The 23,380-nt window shown below is 38.6% G+C and overlaps 1 long non-coding RNA gene across 2 annotated transcripts in view; it reads left to right on the top strand.

Moving 5' to 3' along the window:
* LOC139184228 (uncharacterized) overlaps window positions 1–16,145 on the top strand; it is a 28,935-nt gene extending 12,790 nt beyond the window's left edge. Inside the window, exons 2-4 of one of the 2 annotated variants that reach the window (XR_011567802.1) lie at window positions 1,738–1,831; window positions 7,628–7,726; window positions 12,566–16,145. This is a non-coding gene — a long non-coding RNA (uncharacterized lncRNA). Of the gene's footprint in view, window positions 1–1,737; window positions 3,565–7,627; window positions 7,727–12,565 lie in introns of those variants that run through there. The other variant, XR_011567801.1, reaches the window with a different exon arrangement.
* The last annotated feature ends 7,235 nt before the right edge of the window (window positions 16,146–23,380 follow it).

Below are 23,380 nucleotides of genomic sequence, written 5' to 3'. Positions count from 1 at the left end.
GTCTTTACCTTGTAAGGATTTATAATCTAGTTCTTAGTGACAAATTTTGCTTCAGATTAGATAAAAACTTTATGTATTTCTTGATATCCTTCTTGGAGTCCATGGGGTCGCAGAGTGGGACATGACTGAGCAAGTGAACTGACTGATATCCTTCTTTAGAGAACCAAATTTTGTCAGAATCACAGGACTCTTTTGGACAATACCATGGAGTAAATAAACAGTTTTGAAAATGTTTCCTTTAAATGAGGTCCTTATTTTACAAAGAAGTCCTGACCAGCCAGGTGACCCCTGGGCTTCTTCACTCTCAGAAAGGAAAAAATAATACTGGTTCTGCTTCCTGGTACGGACAAGGAACACATGAGATAATGTGCAATGTACACCAAGCACTCCAGTGTCCTTTATAAACAGATTCTGAAAGCATCAAAGAGGCAAGCATTTAAACTAAGCAATTAAATTTTAGAAAAACAGCTTAAATATAAAATTTGACTAATTATACAATCTTGTTGGACATTCTGCTCAGTCATCTCACCTAATCACTACATAGTCCAAACTGTTTCCTCTTGGTGTTCTTTAGAAAGAAAAAAATAATCATCATCATTTTTGGTACAAAATTTTTGGTAAAAATTACCTAGAGACTACTGAAGTTTTGATTTTTCATATGTAATCCTGACTCATGGTCACTATACTGAATATCAGTTGCACTTCAATGATCATTTATTGTGCAAGTTTGAGGTACAATTCACTGTGCTAGACATGGAAAGAAACACAAAAACATTCATCTGTATTTGATATCCAGATGCTTAACATCCACCAGAGATAATCCCATAAGTTCTGTGAAGTTGAATGTATACTAAGATGTACCTGGTAGCTGTGCTTTACAATATGCTACTGTCAAAATAAATAATTAATGTTATTTTTGTTTTTATCATTAAAAATAGAATGGGGAATGAAGGGAAAATACAGTTTTAAGAGCTTGCTTATTGTTTATATGCCATAAGAAATATAGAGGTATATGTAAATATATATACATACAAGTATTTTGATGAAAATAGATTTGAAAATATTATCTTCTGTTAGTGAAACAATCTCCTATCGAATTCAAAATATAGAGGAAATTATGTACAGAATAAATCAGTTTTAGGATCTAGAAAATTAGAGGGGAACTTTTTCTGAGTCAATTTAAGAAATGCACGAACTGTTGTAAAAGCCAAAAAATTTGTGAGACCAAATAAGAGTGTCCATGATTTGCTTAAATCTAAACCACTTAAATGCTATCTACCTTTGGATATTTTATATAAACCTAATACCTATAGCTTTAGGGTGCTTGCTGTAATAGTTAAAATAATGAAAAATTGAGTTTAGACCTCTAGATAAAGGATCAAATATATGTACTTGTGTTTGCTTCCTTTTATAATATCATCAAAATGACAGTGATTTAAAAAGAAGAACTAATCCATGATGACAAAGAGGATAGAAGAGGAGTTAACGCAAGAAAATTCTAGAAACTGAGAAGCAGACTGAAAGTGGTAACTGCCTATTAAGACTTTAGAAAGGAACTTTAGGCAAAGTCAGGAAGCAATTAATTTACATTTCAGAATTCCCCAGGGCTCAAAATTGTTGACATTAGGTGCTTTTGAAATGTGTTAATTGCGAGGCTATAAACAAGAGAATGAGTTGAGTGTCTATGGGATGCATTTGGACACTTCTCTGTCACAGAGCTTCCTCCCTACTCTCTAGAATGGGCAACCTGTGCCTCCCCAACCAGTACAGAAGATCGCAAGTTTATTCTACAGAGGATTTTTGAAAAGGAGAACACCAAGCAAAATCGAAGGTACTGGTACCTTGCTTAAAACAGTAGAATTAAGTGAATGTTAAGATATGAAATTCTAAGAACAACCATCTTATCTTCTCACCCTTGGTTCCTAGAACACTAGCTTCCAAACCTCTACCTCCCAGGCCTAGGAATGGAAAAATCATCTTTGGGGAATCTGACCAGCTTCGAGATCCTGACAGCAGGGTTCCTTCAATGACATGGGCTACCCAAACCACCCACCCAGAGGTGCTCAGAGCCTGCCCTCAGCCTTCTAGTCCCTGCACTCTTAGAAAACCAAAATTCATTCAGTATCTAAGGGGAGCCTCTGTGTGAAAGACAAAGATGGAAACAATCAGACAAAAGCAGCATTGAAGAGATGAACGCAGGCAAGGGAAGGAAATAAAAACACTGTCTTTTGTATCCCAGATCGACAAGACAGAGTGCAGTAGCCATAAAGTTAGAACAGGGTGACTGTCTGTCTATCATCTATAAGGAGAACAAAAAAGAGCTCATAAAAATTCAAATTATAAGAGTATAATTAAAAAAAAAATAAAGGATCGAAAGATAAAGAGATAAGTTGAGGACATCTTTCTGAAAGCAGAGCAAAAAGACAATGAGAAGGTAAGAAGGAAGGAAAGGTTTTGGAATCAGAGGACTGTGGACCATCTAGGAAGTCCACCATCAGAATAACAGGAATTTAAGAAATAGAGATAACAGAAAATGAATGGAAGAAAATAATCAAATAGGGAAATCATGAACGTTTTGCAGAACTGAAAGATGTGAATACTCCCATTAAAATGGACTACTGAGACTGCCCTGGGGGTCCAGTGTTTAAGAATCCACCCTGCAATGCAGGAGACACGGGTTGATCCCTGGTCAGTGAAGTAAGATCCCACATGCCATGGGCAGATAACCCTCCTTGCTGTAACTACTGAAGCCTGCTTGATTTAGAGCCTATACTCGGCATCTATGGAGTCTGCACACCACAACTAGAGAATCGGTGTGCCTCAATGAAAGATCCCGCATGACACAGTGAAGATTCTGGGAGCGGCAACTAAGACCCAATGCAACCAAATAAATAAATACTTTAAAAAAAAAAAAAAAAGACTACCAAGTACACACAAGAAGGATTTCTAAATCTTCCACTCTTTCTGTATTTTTTGCCATATTTCAGAATCATGTGTTTATATTGCTGCTTTTTAATTTGGCAGCTTTAAGTATTATCAATTGACTTCCTTATGTGGTAGGTTTAGTATTGTTTCACCATTATCTGGTTCATCTCTCTTTCTTCTCATCCTCGCATCCAACTAATATAATTATATTGCAATATTCATTATTTACATTATCATGAGTATGTTAAAGTCATTCACAGCAGATCCCTGTAGCATTTTATAATTTTTTTCTTCTTTCCTTCATAATCTTTTGTTTCCCTTAGAGTTGGTCTTTGTCTTGTTTCTTCATTTGTGAAATTAGAAGTTTGTGATTTGATCTATTTCAGATACAGAGATTCAAATGTTGGGAGATTGGAATTGACACTTATACACTATTGATACACTATCGACAGGTATACACTATCGATAACTAATGAGAACTTACTGTATAGGATGGGAAAGTCTATGCAGTGCTTTGTGGTGACCTAAATGGAAAGGAAATCCAAAAAACAGGAGTTGTATCTATACATATATGTACACTTTGCTGTACAGTAGAAACTAATGTAAAGCAACTATATTCCAATAAAAAAAATTACATTACTCCTTTGATCTGCTCTGTTTTATTCAGAGTTACCTTCATTCTAAGGCAGGCAATCCCAGGAGGCAGCTCTGAGGTTTTCCCAGGTGGTGCAGTGGTAAAGAATCCGCCTGCCAAAGTAAGAGATGAGAGAGACGCAGGTTTGATCCCTAGGTCAGGAAGATTACCTGGAGTAGGAAAGGGTAACCCTTTCCAGTATTCTTGCTTGGAAAATTCCTTGGAGAGAGGAGCCTGGCAGGCCATACAGTCCATGGAGGTGCAAAGAGTCAGACTCGGCTGAGCGCGCGTGCGCGCGCACACACACACACACACACACACACACACACACAAGCAGCTCTGAACTTACATCCTCATGGTTTAGAAACTTCAGCAGATAAAGAGAATCTTTTTCTCAATAGCTCCAGTGAGGGAACCAATCTCTTGCCCAAGAGGATGGGCTATTCTTTTTGTTCTCTTGAGTCATGACTTAGGCCTGGGTGGTGTCAGTTTTATCTGAGTCTTATAGATTGAGAATGAGTGAAGTCTGGGCAGATAAAAAAATGATAATAGGCTTGGAAAAATTTTTAATGCATTTTGTGTTTGCATCTTTAACTACAGTATAGCTGAAACTCAAATAAGTCCTATGATTGCACAGGTTAGAAAGGACAAGAGTTCATTTAATCTTGTCCTCTGATGTAATCAGGATCATAACCAAATTATTCCAGATTTAGCACCAAAATTCACTAATGTTGAACTCTATAATTGATGCCTTCAGGTTGATATACTATATACGTTTTCAAGTTTAAACAACATTATAATTTTAGAGTTAATTCGGGAATGCTTTACTGACAGTCAAAGGGCAGAAATTATAAGTTAAAATTAAGACAACATGAACTCATGACAAATTTTAATACTACCAATGTGTTTATATGAAGTTTACTTGATCTTTTAAATGCTGCATTTAATATTATTTTTGATCAGTCTTGTGATCTTTTCAACCTGTTATGAGCAACCACTGGCTAGGAAATTTAGTATTTAAGCTACCCTACTTTTTTAAGACTTCAGCCAAACCATACTTGTTTGGTAGAAATAATTATGATTTTGGTTTGGACTGCAAGGAAATCAAACCAGTCAATCCTAAAGTAAATCAATCCTGAATATTCATTGGAAGGACTGATGCTGAAGCTGAAGCTACAATACTTTGGCCATCTGATGAAGAATTGACTCATTGAAAAAGACCTGACTCATTGTCAGAAAAAGACCTGATTCACTGAAAAAGAACTAACTCATTGAAAAAGACCCTGATCCTGGGAAAGATTAAAGGCAGGAGGAGAAGGGGATGACAGTGGATGAGATGGTAGGATGGAATCACCAACTCAATGGACATGAGTTTGAGCAAACTCCAGGAGCTGGTGATGGACAGGAAAGCCTGGTGTGCTGCAGTCCATGGGATCGCAAAGAGTCGGACACAACTGAGCAACTGAACTGAACTGAACTGGTTTCCAAGGAGACAAGGCCATCTTCATTCATTTTGTCCTTTTTGGTAATATATTTTTTAGCAAACCAAAAGTTCTTAGCTATCCTTCAACTACCTTGCACTGTAAGAAGGGTTGAGAGTATTCATTGGGGGAAAAAAACTCAAAACTCCATGCCAACAAAATTCTTTCAAAACTAATGAACAGCTCTGTATTTCTGGCACCCTTTTAGTACTGTTGTACACTGATCTTTAGTGTTGTCATATTTATATTCATTTTAGGATAACTTTATTGTCTCTCTGCAATGTGACTATGTTTACATCTAGCCTTGAAGTAAAAATGTTCATTATGCATTTATGTAACAGTATTAGAGAACTATGATGACCACTTTTTTTAAATGACAATACAACTCTGCCATTTGTAAATAATGATAATAAATAATAGCTAACATGAATCCTCAGAAAACCTCTATAAACCAGACGCTATTATCAATATACTAATGAGGATACTGGAAAAGAAGATAGAAACTTACTAAGAAACTTACTACCAAGTGGTTAGAGCCCAGCTCATCCATACAAGGTAGTCAACTCTAAGAACATAATGACAGCACTGGATGGATCATGACAGCCTTCCTGTTTCTAGTGTAGAATATCAGAAGAAGAAAGGCATCAACATGCAGTTTGAATTAGCATATGTAAAAAGCCAAGAGATCTTTAAGTTGACAGATAGGATTATGTTGTGGTTTGTACGTGGAATAGACTATTCACTGAGTCCATTTGCTTGGGATTCATAAGGTCCTCAGCAGATAAAATAAAAATGACAAAGATAAGGTAATAAAGATCAGAGCCTACCATGAGGAAGTCTTTTTATAATCTTGGACAGAGAGAATGTTCTTTTAGTGAGCTATTACTCATTCTCTCTTTTTCCACATTATCTCCCCTCCAAACCTTTATTCTTTAAATAAATTTAAAAATCTATTTTATCATAATATATATTAAATATACAAGAAATTACAGAGAATAACATAACCAACATCCATGTACCCAGCATTTGACTCCATCGAATTCTAACATTTTGTTCAAATATTAACATTAGTTGCTAATTTTTAAAAATTATTCCTTTTGACAATGTGCTAGATTAGTTTAAATAGTATATAGAACTCACCTGTATGACTTAAAGAGTAATATGTACTCTCCAGCAAGCCTAAAAGATAAAACATTACTCCTGTCTTAGAAACCCCTGTGTTTCCCTTCCCAATGTTGCTAGTTTGACAGAGTATAGAATTCTAGGTTGGAAAAAATTTTACCTCAGGATTTTGAAGGCACTATTTCACTACCGTCTGGCTTCCAGTGTTGCTTTTCAGACACCTGATGCCACTCTGATTCTTTATCCTTTGTAACCTGCTTTTCACCCTCTGTGGAAGCTCTTTGTCTGCAGTGTTTTGAAATTTCACAACCGTGTCTCGGTGTGGGTTTATTTTTATCCATGTGCTGAGCACTCAGTGAGCCCTTTCATGCTAAAAATTCATGAACGCCTGCTCTATAAAATGTTACTGAATTAATTTTTTGATGACTATCTATTCTTAATTTGAACTTTGAATGTGATGGGCTGGTGTTCTAACTTTTTAACAATTTTCTCTCATTTTTAAATAAATCACTTTGCCTTTTTGCTATACTTTCTGGGACATTCATTGTCTTAATTCTGTCTTTAAGTCCTTCTAATTTCTATCATGTCTATAATTTCCAGTGGCTTCTATGAGATAAAAGAAATGTATATATATTAGTCTTTGCCCCTTGTTCCTGGCACAGAACTCCTAGAACCCTTGTAATTTTCTAAATGATTAAAGCATGTTTTGTTCTATGTGGTGACACTGGGAAAGACAAAGCCACGGTTGGAAGCTTAGAGCTTTCAGCCCTGTCCCCTTACTTCTCTAGAGAGGGCAAAGAGGCTGAAAATGGAGTTAATTGATCATGCCTATGTAAAGAAGAGCTTCCCTTGTGGCTCAGATGGTGAAGAGTCTGCCTGCAATGCAGGAGACCTGGGTTCGATCCCTGGGTTGGGAAGATCCCCTGGAGAAGGAAATGGCAACCCACTCCAGTATTCTTGCCTGGAAAATCCCATGGATGGAAGAGCCTGGAAGGTACAGTCCGTGGGGTCACAAAGAGTCGGATACGACTGAGTGACTTCACTTACACTTTCATGTAAAGAAGCCTCCATAGAAATCCCAGTAGTATGGGTTCAGAGAACTTCCAAGTTGGTGAACAAATCCACACCGGGAGGGTAGTGTACCCCGACTCCTATGGGGACAGATGGTCCCACTCTCAGACACTCCAAGCCCTCCCGCTGTGTACGTCTTCATATGGCTGTTCATCTGCATCCTTTATCATATCCTTTCATATATGGTAAACAGAAGTAAGTGTTCCCCTGAGTTCTGTGAGCTGCTCTAGTGAAATAATCAAGCCTGAAAAGGGGATCACGGGAACTTCTATTTTGTAGCCAAACTGGACAGAAGTAACCTAGGGACCTACTACTTGTGATTGACAGATGAAGAGGGGTGGGGCAATCTTGTGGAACTGAGTTTTTAACCTGTGGCATCTGACACTATCTCCAGGCAGTATGAAGTTAAACTATAGGACACCCAGTTGAAGTCATGGAGAGTTGCCTGATGTAGAGGAAAACCTCCACATGTTTGGTGATCAGAATATCAAAAGTGAGTATTCTCTGTGAGTAGTAAAGGAGAGACACAGGAGAGAAAAAAACAGGGTGGTTTTTCTTATACAGTTCCTTTTCCTCATCTGTTCTTTTACTAAAGACTCAGATTCTTTTATGGCTACACCATCTTATTTATCTATCTTTTTAACAACTGTAAAATATTTTCCTCCTCTTTGTGTGATCTCTGTTTTCTTGGAAATGCTCTTTTCTGTTTTGTTGGCTTGGGTGACTCTCATATTCTTCAGTATCTCATAGTGATCCTTGGCCTCTCACTCTCATTTAAGGATGGGGCATTAACAATATGTTCTGAGTTCCGTTTTCATGTCTGGGGCTTATTGACTGCGAGCTTATTTTAAAATGTTTTGTCTAAACCATTTTATTAGGGAATCCCTGTCATCTTGCCTATTGTTTTTTTTTTTTTTTTTAATGAGACCTGGAAGATTCCCCAGAAGAGATTCTTCCTTTCTCCTTCCTTGCCTTTGAAACCTGACTGCTAATGTTTCAGAGTCAGGAGGCTGGTGGGGGTTGATGGTATCTCAGCAGCCAGTTTGTAAACATTTCATTTAATCCTTCTGTTTTCAGGGTGGTAGCCAGTTCTGCCCTCAGCTGTGCCCTGAAACCCTCCAGTCAAGAAAAACACTGTTCTAGTCTCTCTAGGGAATAAACCTCCAGGGTTCTGCTAGAGCAAGAAGAGCAGTCCTCTGGCTGTAAGGCTCTGGGTGACTAGGTCCTTCTTTTTTAGGCCCAACTTGACTCCCACTTCCAAAATGATGAGATCTTAGCAATGTTGAGAATACTAGTAACTTTGAGGGATATATACTCTGTTGCTCTTTTTGCTTTCTCTACTGTCATTTTGGGGGATTCCCTTGTAGCTCAGACAGTAAAGAAATCACCTGCCAATGCAAGAGACCCTGGTTCTATCCCTGAGTCAGAAAGATTCCCTGGAGAAGGGAATGGCAACACACTCCAGTATTCTTGCCTGGAAAATTCCATGGGCAGCAGACCCTGGCAGGCTACAGTCCATGGGGTTGCAAGAGCTGGACACAACTGAGCATGTATAGATGACAATGACTGTCATTTTAGAGTAGGAAGCTTCTTGAGTTCTGCTAAATGCATCTGGTTTTCAGAGTCCTATTTAGACTTCCCATTCTCTTTTGTTCTTGGTGCAATTGTTCTTTTCTGCAGTTTAACTATGAGTTTAGATCATGGCATCCAGTCCCATCACTTCATGGGAAATAGATGGGGAAACAGTGGAAACAGTGTCAGACTTTATTTTTCTGGGCTCCAAAATCACTACAGATGGTGACTGAAGCCATGAAATTAAAAGACGCTTACTCCTTGGAAGGAAAGTTATGACCAACCTAGAGAGCATATTCAAAAGCAGAGACATTACTTTGCCAACAAAGGTTCGTCTAGTCAAGGCTATGGTTTTTCCTGTGGTCATGTATGGATGTGAGAGTTGGACTGTGAAGAAGGCTGAGCGCTGAAGAATTGATGCTTTTGAACTGTGGTGTTGGAGAAGACTCTTGAGAGTCCCTTGGACTGCAAGGAGATCCAACCAGTCCATTCTGAAGGAGATCAGCCCTGGGATTTCTTTGGAAGGAATGATGCTAAAGCTGAAACCCCGGTACTTTGGCCACCTCATGCAAAGAGTTAACTCACTGGAAAAGACTCTGATGCTGGGAAAGATTGGGGGCAGGAGGAGAAGGGGACGACAGAGGATGAGATGGCTGGATGGCATCACTGACTCGATGGACATGAGTCTGAGTGAACTCTGGGAGTTGGTGATGGACAGGGAGGCCTGGTGTGCTGCGATTCACAGGGTCGCAAAGAGTCGGACACGACTGAGCGACTGATCTGATCTGATCTGATCTTAGGTGTGGATTTCATTCATCTTGCTTGGGGTTCCTTATGTTCCTGAATGTAAAGATTTGTATCTTTTCTCAATCCTAGAGTATTCTCCTTTACATTTTAAAAACTTATTTTCTACTAGCAATTGTACACACAGCTGTGCACAATTCTGTACATTTTTTTTCCTTTTGGACAATTTCTTAAGTAATCATCTCGCACACTAATTCACCTTTCAGCTATGTGTATAAACTCTTTCAACTGAATGCAGAATTTCAAACTTTAATTATTATATATTTTATTTTTAGAATCTATTTGTTCTTTTAAAATAATTATCTTAAATGCATTAAACAAGCTTATTATCTTATATTCTGTAGCTATAATTTTAGCATCTTTGCAATTTTGGTGTGGTGATATCTCCTGTGGTGATATCATTTTGTTTTCTTCTTGTTTCTCCTGCTCAGAGTGGCCTTTTGTGTTATATGTTTTGAGATTTTTCATGTTGTGTTCCTGTTCCTTGGAAATGTATCTGTGAGAACTCTTTGAAACCTGGATTTAAGAACCATACACTTTGTTCTATCACTGCTTCCTGGGAACATTGCCGACCTAGGATTGCTTTGATGTAATTTTTTTTTTAAGTATCATGGTACTTTTAATTTTTAATGTGGACCATTTTTAAAGTCTTTATTGAATTTGTTACAATATTTCTTCTGTTTTATGCTTTGTTTTTTTGGCCATGAGGCATGTGGGATCTTAGCTCCCTGACCAGGAATCAAACCCTCACCCCCTGCATTGGAATGTGGAGTCTTAACCACTGGACCACCAGGGAAGTCCCTGATGTAAAATTTTAAGCTGGGCACTTTGAGCAACACTGAGTAGCAATTCTGACCCGAATTCAAATTGGGGGCTAGCTTGAGGTTAAATACTGTCAAGAAAGAATTCCCACCCTCATCCAGAGTTAAGATCAAGAGAAGCAAGTTTCTTTACTATTTCCCTTTTTCTTAATTGTCCTACTGAGGGGAAAAAAATGAAGTTTGTTGGCCCTGGGCGAGGGTCTCATATAAGAATTTCTGTATGAATGTTTCCTATCACTTGTAGTAAGTCATTAAATCTGAAGCTCTAGGCTCCTTAGAATCAGTAATGCACTGCCCTCCCCGCCCCAACCCCCACCACTCCTGCCGAGAGCTGAGGAAATCAGCAAGCTTTTTGTTCTGTGTCATAGCCCTGTTCCATGGTTCATATTATTTCAAATCGGATCACATGAGTTATAAGGGAAGAAGAGATGATCTCTAAACTTAACAAGCTTTATCTCAAAAAGAGATTAAAAAAAACACCACACATCTAAATGCATTCACAAATATACAAAGAACTTACATTTAAATTTAAATATATGAGTGTTATTAAGCATAAAGGAGGGAAAGATAGAGCTGACTTGCAGGGAAGGAAACCTGTGACGTGAACTGAACATACAGAGGCAACTGTGGCTGTGCACGCAGCCGGGCTGTCCTCATTTACCCCTCTGTTGCATGCTGACAAAACATTCAACTTCCTCTGTTTGGCAGCTGGAACAATTTTAGCAGTCTTGGAGTCCAGACATGCACACATTTAGATCCTCAATTCTGCTTCTGATTGACAGTCCCTAAAATGGCAGTCTCTGGAAGTCTGGTCATTTATGAGTCTAATGTCTCATCAGAAAGAATTGAAAAGCAAAGCATAAATTGGTCCTTCTTTCCAGCCAGTGTTATTTAACTGCATTCTTCCACCACAGAGCCTTGAGATTTTATGGTGCTAAGCACGGACTTTGCTGTTAACTCTAACGTTGATTTATTTTTCAGTGACCTCAAATGGTGAGGAACATCATCCCCATTTTTGGAGGCCTCATGCTGGAATTAGCTACTTGTAGTGAAACAGTTTTGTCTATTAAGAGCTGAATTATTAGAGGAAAGAAGGCATCTATTTTTTGTTTGTTTGTTTTTCCTTCTTTTGTCTGATACAACTTAGTAGAGTAGACCAAGTTTGTAGGGGTGGATCTCTCGACCACTGTACTCGACATGCCCCGTAAAACCACTCAATATCTCTCCTTATTCTTCTTTCCAGCACACTTTTCCACCTCTCATTCCAATTCTAGTGTGTGTATATAACGTGATAAGCGGGGTCCATAATTTTCATGAAAATGCAAAAAAAACAAGTGTAACTAAGACATATATGGAGAACAAGGTAGGAAGAATTCTACTAGACATCACACACACAAAAATGCAGTGTAAGAAGGGAACCTTTGAATCATCAACAATTAAGAAAGTAAAAGGAAAAAAGCATTCAAAGGAAATTTCATGTCTCCATAAAATTTGGGGGAAGACTCCAGTAATAGGTTCAAAAATAAATGTTGTTTCCAACAAGTGTCATAAAATGCTTTGAATTTTTAGTTAAAAACAATCTACACTTGAGTTCTAACTCATCACACATCACCAGTGTGTACATGTGTAAAATGGGGATACAAATTCTAGAATCACAGGAGCAGACATTTTTTAAATGAAAAGTATTATTATTAAGTTCAGTTTCCTTTGAGATAAGATCAATAAGAGTTTTAAACTGGTGATTTTGATGCAAAAATTTTAGGGAAACATTTAAATTTTGGAGGGGTGATAGGCCAATAAAATTAAATTTTAAAATGTTTCCATTTTCAGAATATTTTTACATGTGTAGATGGAAATTATCAAATGAATTAATGTGTCTAAAAATATAATGTAAAGCAAAAATACTATGTTTTGGTCCATTTCCAATTCATAGTTCAAGTAATTAACAGTTGAAATAAAAATATCGCATATATTTCTAATAATTGTGATATTGCCTAACAAATATTTTCTGAACAGTTTCTTCACTGCCAGCTCACTACTTGAAACATTCTAGATGCATATTTTGCTTGTGTTTTCATGCTACCTATCAATGATGCTTGTTCAAAGGTCATTGTCAACTATCTACTCTCTCTCAGGCATGTAGAAAGAAAGTGAAAGTGAAGTCGCTCAGTCGTGTCCAACTCTTAGCGACCCCATGGACTGCAGCCCACCAGGCTCCTCCATCCATGGGATTTTCCAGGCAAGAGGACTGGAGTGGGTGCTAGAAAGAAACTGCAAATGGAAGATCATGCATACCTGTGCAGTGACAAAAAATTTGTTTGTTTGTATGATATCATGTGTAATTTCAAGCATGAAGTGGAACTTAATGTACTGTGTAATATTTTGTAAGTTTAAAATATTGCTATTTCTAAACTCAGCTTTCAAAATTTTAAAATACTTTTAATTGGGGACTTCATACAATATTTCAAAACAGCTCATTTTGAGTTATCTTCAAGAAAAACACACTCTTCTCCTTCAACAATGAAAGTAACCAACCATCATTATAATTAAATATTCCTATGTTTATAATACTTCTGATGTTAATCATGCACTGGCCAGCTGATGGTGAACTGGCTAGTATTTCTATGTGAGGATGCCAAGGACAAAATTTCATAAAGTCTTTACCTCTCAGTGAAAAATAATAGTTCTTTTAATCAATTAAGAATGTATAGGGGGATAGAATATTATTTTTAATCAATTAAGAATGTATTGTAGGATAGGAATTTGTAATTTAAATAAATCTATAGTTCTTTCTTCGGAGGTATAAAATTTTCATTAATAATAATTATTATTGATATGAAACAAGACTGTACCTGGGGCAGTTGTCTATAAACTAGATTCCAGATCCAAATATCTTATGCCCAGTCTTCTCAACTACAATCCCCAAAGCTGCCTGAAACAGTTAAAGTTTTCACAGGTCAAATTCTGTGTACCTTTCAGTGGAATGTAAAGAGGTAAGTCATGTCAATGGTGCACCAGAACTGGTGCAAACTGACTCTTGAGAACCAATGTGTGTTTTCCAACCCCACATTCAGTGACATCATACTGATAGTTCAAGATCAGCCCTGGTAGAAGAATTATGGGCTTCCCAGGTGACTCAGTGGTAAAGAACCCACCTGCCAATGCAGGAGACATGGGTTTGACCCCTGGATTGAGAAGATTCCCTAGAGAAGCAAGTGGCCACCCACTCCAGTATTCTTGCCTGGAGAATCCCATGGACAGAGGAGCCTGGTGGGCTACAGTCCATGGGGTTGTGAGGGCCACAAAGAATCGGACATAGCTGAGCAACTAAACACCACCACCAACTGGAAGAGTTATACCACAGAAATGGAAAACACTGTAAATTTGTTCTTCTTACCTTGGAAAGTCAGCTGTTAAACACTGATCAGCATATCACTATTTAGGGGGAAAACAAGAAAAGGAAACATGGATGTGGTTTCAGTTGTAGGAAGGCAATGAAATTTGTAAGTTGGGTTTAGAATGACTAGTCAGATTTAGAATTGGAAAATATTATTCAAAATGTCGTGTCCTTGAAGAGTATTTTCAGCGTTTGTGAGATCAATGAGTTTGGAAAATTAGGAAACAGCTACTGGGAATTTTAAATTATGGGAAGTTCTGAGCAATCTAGTATGTTTGTAAAAGAGATGTGTAATGTAATTAAATGAATATCTTATCAAGCACCTTGGCTCTGGTCTGCTCCAGGTTATCCTGATGTCAAGCAAGAATTGCCTTCCCTAGAACCTCAGCCAAACCTGATATAGAAGACCAAAGTTCCTCAAATGTAGGGTTCAGGTTGGTGTATACTGGAAAGCAAATGAATACACATTGGCAGGGGCCAGGTAATTATATTCTTCACTTGGTAGAGCCAACAAAAGTCAGCTTTCACTTCAGAGCAATGAAAACAAAGTTCTAAGATGTTATAATTTGACCACAGTCGAGTTTCACAGTGGAAATTTACAAAGAAAACCTCATTCTTACTGTTATCATAGCACAATTTCAGTATGTAATTTGATTGATTATATGTAAAAGATAGAACCAGTTGTTTTGAATATAATATGAACCCATAGGATATCCTAGCTATTATAGACATTTACAAGTAATAAACAAGTATATATTCAAGTCTGTGAAACCACTGTGATAATAAGATAGGTAGGCTTATTCTTGTAATAATCACCTTTCTATTATTCTTGTAATAATTGCCATTCTATTATTAATCAACATGCCATTATCTCCTTTCTTGGATTATTTTTTCTCCATGCACTTATCACACTACATATTTTTTGGACTGTTCTTATCCTATCTATTTCCAGCCACTACAATGTGCAAGCCTATGTAGGTAAGGATTTTTTCAGCTTGCTTATTACTTTATTGCCACCACTATGTTCTTTCACCACCTGGCACATGATAAAGAATGAATATATGCTGAATAAGTAGATGAATTAACACAAAGATTGGTGAGGAAGTTCCAATGACTAAAAACTTTCAGGATTCTATTCTATTTGAGATTTCACAGTAACCATAAAAATCAGAAACAGAGAAGATACACAGACAAACCCAGCATAAAAATGTTGCTCACTTGTACCTAGGCTACTAAACACTGAAAGTATGTTTCAGCTATCATGTCTCAGCTTAGTACAAATAGTTAAGAAAATATCTTGCAAGCATTTTAGCTGATAAGACCATTTTCCAGGGAGAACAAACTCAAGTCATCCCTAAAACCCCAGAGATCAGATACTTTTCAACAATGAAATAAAATAGGGTGATTTTCCTTCCTTATGATGGAGAGCTATATTCTCATTGAGAGCTTTTTTAAAAATAATATTTCAAGGTGTTCTCAGGGAAATTTATTCCCACATAGATATGCTGTCATGCTGTCATCTTCAACGTTTCCTATTATGGTATTAGGGTGTTGGAGAAGACTCTTGAGAGTACCTTCGACTGCAAGGAGATCAAACCAGTCAATCTTAAAGGAAATAAACCCTGAATATTCATTGGAAGGACTGATGCTGAAGCTGGAACTCCAATACTTTGGCTACTGATGTGAGAACTGAATCATTAGAAAACACCTTGATGAGGGGAAAGTTTGACAGCAGGAGGAGAAGGAGGCGACAGAGGTTGAGATGGTTAAATAGCATCACCGACTCAATGGACATAAATTTGAGCAAAATCCAGGAGATGTGAACAGGGAAGCCTGGAGTGCTACAGTCCATGGGGTCACGAACAGTCGGATATGACTGAGACTGAACAACAACAACTATTGTATTTTAAAAGAAATGTGAAAAATCTTTTTAGATCCATTGTAGAAACAGATTAAGAAAAAACTGATAACTAATTAGCAGACATAGGGATAGTGGGAAGATAGCCAATCCACATGAATTTAGACTATTCAAATTTGCAAGATATGTAAATCCATTAGAAAATAGCCTATTTTTTCATTTCCCTTTGATTATATAAAGCTGGTAGTCAAAAAAGCCATACTTCTATTTTTTATGTGATATTTAAAAAATTATCTGTGTTTGTAGGATGGAAATTGATGTATTGTTGACAAAAAGTGTCCATCTGTTGGCTGATAATGGGTTCCTTTCTGGGCAATTACTTTGTCATCCCTAACATCTAGCATGGGTCTGAGACCATAATCAGTTCTCAATAAATATTTATGGAATGAACATTGTATAACTGATTTAATAATGAAGTATCTTTGCAACTGGGTCTATAGCTTTGAATTCAGAGCTAGCCCAGATACTTTTGTCCTTGAAACCCATTTTATGCACTCATCTCCCTTTATTCTTTGCTTGCCCTATGACAGAAGTGTAGAATCTGGAGCCAACAAAGGGAACAGAAATGTACAAAATAGCATTTTTCATACAAGAGTCCGTGTGACCTTTAAGAAGAGTCCAAGCTCCATTGGCTTAAAAGTTTTCTGTGGGCAAAGCATTTTCCCAAGGTCACGAGAGTTCAAAGAACACAGCAAACTTTGAGGAACATGCCAATGAATTTTGTAAAAGTTGTTTGTGTGTGTGTGCGAAGACACAGGGCTTGGCTGGTCATTCTGATCTCCAGATGGTCACAGGATGCAGCCAGTAATGACCATAAAACATCCTGAAACATTATTAGTTTAATCAAGCAACATAGTCTCATTTGTTTGCTTGTAAAAGAGAATCTGTCAGAAACGCTGACTCTCTTCTCCATCATTCCCACCACCACCCCTGCCTAAGTGACCATTGTTTTTCCTCTGGATTACTGTAATGACTTACTAATAACCTCTTTAATAATCTTGCTTCCTTGAAATCTATTCACACCCTAGCTGTGGAGATCATTTTAAAACCTAATTTTTGGATCCTGTCACTTCTAGCCTTAGAAAATGTTTTGCTTCCCATTGTAGTCAGGATGGAATGCAAGTCTTTACCATAACCTATGAGACCCTGCTTGATTAGGACCCTAAGTTCTTCAGTTGTTTCTCCTGCCACGATCCCTTTAACTCCAGCCACACAGAACTCTTGTGGTTCTTCCTTGTCTTAAGGCTTTCCCCTGTGCTGGAATCTGCTTCTCATTCACAGTTAAGTGCTGCAGGTACTATTCTCGACATCTCTTTAAGGATTAGGAGGCAGTAGTTACTTTTACTGCACCAGGTTGGTAATGCTTCATGACAGGGGTGATGTTCAAACTTGAAGATGAGTAAGCTCTCCTAGTCAGACATGTGGGACAAAAGTGTGATTTCAGCAGAGGTAACAGAATAAATACAAATAGAGATGGCAAGGAACCATTTGACATAGAACTAGCACTGGCATTTGTTAAAATAAGGAAAACGGACAGAGGATGAAATTTTGATAGCTAGGTGATCTCTACTTTGGATGTGTTGAGCCTGATTTGTCTGGGACTACAGGATAGATAAGAGACTAAGCAACTGGATGGTCTGCCCAGGTGGCGCTAGTGTAAAGAACCTGCCTGCCGATGCAGAATGAGAGACATGGGTTTGATCCCTGGGTCAGGAAGACCCCTTGGAGGAGGGCATGGCAACCCACTCCAGCATTCTTGCTTGGAGAATACCATGGACAGAGGAGCCTGGAGGGCTACAGTTTATAGTGTCTCAAAGAGTCAGATACCACTGACATCACTGACTTAGCATGCTCAAAGGCAACTGGATATATGGGGGAGAATATAGAATGGATACATAAAAGGCAGGGAGGGGGTATGTAGATCTATGAGGTATCAGCACATACAATTTCCTAGGAGAATTTGTGGAGAAATATAGAAAAGAAATGCCAACATTTAAATAGCAGATACCAGTAAGGAAGATAAAGAAGAAGTGGTCAGAGAAATTGTCTCTGGACACAAGAGATGTGGGGGTTTCCAGAAGGAAGTGGTCCAACTTCTACCACAGAAACATAGAAGATAATTTTATTAAGATGAGGACTGAAAGGACCCAGGGGTTTCAAAATAGGTAAGTCTTTGATGAGTTTCACCAAGGAGGTGTTAGAAACTGAGCCACAAGGAAAATAGCCAGAGATGGTGACTGAAGCCATGAAATTAAAAGACACTTACTCCTTGGAAGAAAAGTTATGATCAACCTAGATGGCATATTGAAAAGCAGAGACATTACTTTGCCAACAAAGGTCCATCTAGTTAAGGCTATGGTTTTTCCAGTGGTCATGTATGGATGTGAGAGTTGGACTGTGAAGAAAGCTGAGCGCCGAAGAATTGATGCTTTTGAACTGTGGTATTGGAGAAGACTCCTGAGTGTCCCTTGGACTGCAAGGAGATCCAACCAGTCCATTCTGAAGGAGACCATCTCTGGGATTTCTTTGGAGGGAATGATGCTAAAGCTGAAACTCCAGTACTTTGGCCACCTCATGCGAAGAGTTGACTCATTGGAAAAGACTCTGATGCTGGGAGGGATTGGGGGCAGGAGGAGAAGGGGACGACAGAGGATGAGATGGGTGGATGGCATCACTGACTTGATAGACGTGAGTCTGAGTGAACTCCGGGAGTTGGTGATGGACAGGGAGGCCTGGCGTGCTGTGATTCATCGGGTCGCAAAGAGTCGGACATGACTGAGTGACTGAACTGAACTGAACTGAACTAAAGGAGGAATTGGGATATACTGAGGTGGAGACAAAGTAGAGACAGACTCACAGACATAGAAAACAACTTAATGGTTATCAGAAAGGAAATGGGTGAGTGCAGGGGTAAATTAGGAGTTTGGGGTTAACAGATACACTACTAAATATAAAAGAAATAAACAAGGGCATACTGTGTACCACAGGAAGCTACTATATTCAGTATCTTGTAAAACCCTATAATGGAGAAGAATCTGAAAAAGAATATATGTTTATATGTGTATATATAGATAACTGAATTATATATATTATATATAACTGAATTATATAATGTAATTATGTATGTAATATATATAATTCAATTAAAATTATATAATGTATATAATTCAGTTATATATAAATATAATACAGTTGTGTATTTTTATATATATATATATATAACTGAATCACTTTACTGAACACATGAAATTAACACATTGTAAATCAACTATGAAAAGTGAAAGTGTTAATTGCTCAGTCGTGTCTGACTCTTTGCAACCCAATGGACTGTAGACCACCAGGCTCCTCTGTCCATGGAATTCTCCAGGCAAGAACACTGGATCAGGTTGCCATTCCCTTCTCCAGGGGATCTTCCTGACCCAGGGATCGAATCTGGGTCTCCTGTCTTGCAGGCAGATTCTTTACCATCTCAACCACTAGGGAAGCCAACTGTACTTCAACTTAGAAAAAGAGAGAAATGTAGGCAGAGACTGAAGACCATTCTTTTGCAGAGCTAGGCTGTGAAGGGTAGAGGAACAGGGTGGCCAACTGTGAGTAGATGTAAAGTTGAGGAAAGTGTTTCAATTATACATTTTATAATAGTAGGATTAAGTTTGTTTAACAGGGGAAAGGAGGATAATATTAAAATAAGTTTTTGAGGATATAAGGGCTTCCCTGGTAGCTCAGCTGGTAAAGAATCTGCCTGCAATGCAAGAGACCCCAGTTCAATTTCTGGGTTGGGAAGATCCCCTGGAGAAGGGATAGGCTACCCACTCCACTGTTCTTGGGCTTCCCTGGTGGCTCAGGTGGTAAAGAATCCGCCTGCAATGTGGGAGACCTGGGTTCAATCCCTGGGTTAGGAAGATCCTCTGGAGAAGGGAAAGACTACCCACTCCAATATTCTGGCCTGGAGAATTCCATGGACTGTCACAAAGAGTCAGACACGGTTGAGCAACTTTCACTTTTGAGGAAATAATTTATGAAACAAAATATTGCAAGAGAGAGTAGGGGATCTACTTTTGAATTAAGAAGAATTACCTTTTAGTGCAGGAGCAAACTCTTGAGATGGGGAAAAAATGTGTCATGGGCCCCTTACACATCTGTTTGTTGCCGTTCTCAGTGGGGTAAGAGATGTGGCCTCTGCTAAGGGGATGTGAAAGTAGCAACTTGATCTCATTAACTTTGTGGATATATCTGATGGTGCTAAACCATAATGGTTTTCTATGCTCATGGCTCTAAGGACTTGACCCACACATAAAATAACATATTCAAGGCTGAGACATTGCTGCAAATTTGTGCATATGGCCTCGTCTAGTCTCTCTTGAACCAGAGACAGGGATGCAAGACCAGAGGAGGAGGTTCCAAGACCAAGGATGTGAAAATAGCTGAGACAGTAGGAGAGATCCTCTCTGAATGTGAACATCAGACTGTTAACAGCAATGGATTCTTCTTTGGTGCGGGCTTGACACCACCGTCTTCTTGCCATTAGAGTGCATTTAGGAATCACTACAATTCCAGGCTTTGTCTCACAGTGCTTGATTGTACTCAAATTTGAGCTTTTAAATGTTTTCAACAATTGCTTAATTTTGAGAAAAATGAGAAGTTGAGGGGTGAGTGGGGTGATGTATGGAATTTTCTTTCATCAAAATAAATATGCATTCTCATTAGGAAATAAAAAGCAAAACACTTTAATATATATATTTATCCAGTGGCATCACCAACTCAATGGACATGAGTTTGAGCCAACTCTGGGAGATAGTGAAGGACAGGGAAGCCTGGCATGACCCCCTGCAGTCCATGGGGTCACAAAGAGTTGAACACGATTTAGCGACTGAACAACAACAAATCCAGTGTTTTCAGCATATGTCGGACAGTTACATTTGGTTTAAATCAATAGATTACAGCTGTGAACGGTTCTTTCCTTCATGTAATTGTGAACACAGTGATCTAGTTTTTACCGGTACTAAAGTTTTCTCCAGTGTAATATGATTTTCTATGCTCAGGGTTTGTGCTTTTGCTTTTGGTTTTCTTGCCTCTAACTTTTACATTTGCCAGCGTTATGCGGCTGAGGTAATAGCATCTGGACACCAAGTAAGCACTGAATAAAGACCTACTGATTCACTGACCCACATCCTGTGAAGATGCTTCATTCACAGGGTCAAATCAGGAAACTGATGTTGCCAACTTAAACCTGTCTTCCTGGTTGCTTCAAGCCACCCTTCTTGCCTAAGCAGGGAATGTGAGCAAACTGCCCTGCTGCCTGCTCATAGAGTCAGCGCTGCTGCCGCAGGGAGCAGAGGCAGGAGAATTTACAAAAGTACAGAAATGTCTAACTGGGATTTTCTTTGTCTCCAGTGGCTAATCTTTATTACATTGTCAACCTAAAGGTATCACAGATACATGCCATTTGGGTTTTTCCCTTTTTCTTTCTTTTTTTCTTTTTCTTTTTTACTATAGCTTCATCCTCAAAAAAAAAAAAAAAAAAAAAAGAATTCTTAGGATGAGATGAGTGGGTTAAAGCATTTCATGCAAAGATGGACACAATAAAGGACAGAAACGATATGGACCTAACAGAAGTAGAAGATATTAAGAGGAGGTGGCAAAAATGCACAGAAGAACTGTACAAAAAAGATCTTCCTGACCCAGGTCACCATGATGATTATGGCTCTAGGTGATTATTCACCTAGAGCCAGGCATCCTGGAGTGTGAAGTCAAGTGGGCCTTTGAAAGCATCACTATGAACAAAGCTAGTGGAAGTGATGGAATTCCAGCTGAGCTATTTCAAATCCTAAAAGATGATGCTTTGAAAGTGCTGCACGCAATATGCCAGCAAATTTGGAAAACTTAGCAGTGGCCACAGGACTGGAAAAGGTCAGATTTCATTCCAATCTCAAAAAAGGGCAATACCAAAGAATGTTCAAACTACCACACAACTGCAGTCATTTCAGATGCTAGAAAGGTAATGTTCAAAATTCTCCAAGTCAGGCTTTAACAGTATGTGAACCATGAACTTCCAGATGTTCAAGCTGGTTTCAGAAAAGGCAGAGGAACCAGAGATAAAATTGCCAACATCTGTTGGATCATAGGAAAAGCAAGAGAGCTCCAGAAAAACATATACTTCTGCTTCATTGACTAAACTAAAGTTTTTGACTGTGTTCAGTTCAGTTCAGTCACTCAGTCATGTCCAACTCTGTGACCCCATGGACTGCAGCACACCAGGCCTCCCTGTCCATCACCAAGCTCGGAGCTTACTCAAACCCATGTCCATCGAGTCAGTGATTCCATCCAACCACCTCATCCTCTGTTGTCCCCTTCTCCTCCTGCCCTCAATCTTTCCCAGCATCAGGGTGTTTTTCAAGTGAGTCAGTTCTTCACATCAGGTGGCCTAAGTATTGGAGTTTCAGCATCAACATCAGTCCTCCCAATGAATATTCAGGACTGATTTCCTTTAGGATAGACTGGTTGGATCTCCTTGAAGTCCAAGGGACTCTCAAGAGTCTTTTCCAACACCACAGTCCAAAAGCATCAATTCTTCAGCACTCAGCTTTCTTTATAGTCTAACTCTCACATTCATACATGACTACTGGAAAACCAAAGCTTTAACTAGATGGACTTTTGTTGGCAAAGTAATGTCTCTGATTTTTAATATGCTGTCTAGGTTGGCCATAGCTTTTCTTCCAAGGAGTAAGCGTCTTTTAATTTCATGGCTGCAGTCACCATCTGCAGTGATTTTGGATCCCCCCGCCCCAATAAAGTCTCTCACTGTTTCCATTGTTTCCCCATCTATTTGCCATTAAGTGATGGGACTGGATGCTATGATCTTAGTTTTCTGAATGTTGAGTTTTAAGCCAACTCTTTCACTCTCTTCTTTCACCTTCATCAAGAAGCTCTTTACTTCTTCTTCACTTTCTGCCATAAGGGTGGTGTCATCTGCATATCTGAGGTTATTGATATTTCTTCTGGCAATCTTGATACCAGCTTGTGCTTCATCCAGCCTGGCATTTCGCATGATGTACTCCGCATATAATTTAAATAAGCAGGGTGACAATATACAGGCTTTGTTGTGACTCTGTGGGTCACAAAAAACTTTGGAAAATTCTTCAAGAGATGGGAATACCAGACCACCTGACCTGCCTCCTGAGATATCTGTATGCAGGTCAAGAAGCAAAAGTTAGAAACAGACATGGGAAAAGGGACTGGCTCAAAATTGAGAAAGGAGTGTGTCAAGGCTACATATTGTCACTCTGTCCCATCACTTCATGCAAATAGATGGGAAAATAATGGAAACAGTGAGAGACTTTCTTTTCTTGGGCTCCAAAATCACTGCAGATGGTGACTGCACCCATAAAATTAAAAGACACAACCTAGACAGCATATCAAAAGCAGAGACATTACTTTGCTCACAAAGTCCGTATAGTCAAAGCTATGGTTTTTCCAGTAGTCATGTATGGATGTGAGAGTTGGACCATAAAGAAGGCTGAACGCTGAAGAATTGATGCTTTTGAGCTGTATTGTTGGAAAAGACTCTTGAGAGGTCCTTGCACTTCAAGGAGATCCAACCAGTCCATCCTAAAGCAAATCAATCCTGAATATTCA

Source organism: Bos indicus, chromosome 7 (genome assembly GCF_029378745.1).
Source record: "Bos indicus isolate NIAB-ARS_2022 breed Sahiwal x Tharparkar chromosome 7, NIAB-ARS_B.indTharparkar_mat_pri_1.0, whole genome shotgun sequence".
NCBI lineage: Eukaryota > Metazoa > Chordata > Mammalia > Artiodactyla > Bovidae > Bos > Bos indicus.
Note: the sequence above shows the minus strand (reverse complement) of the source record. Positions and strands in the feature narration are given on the sequence as shown.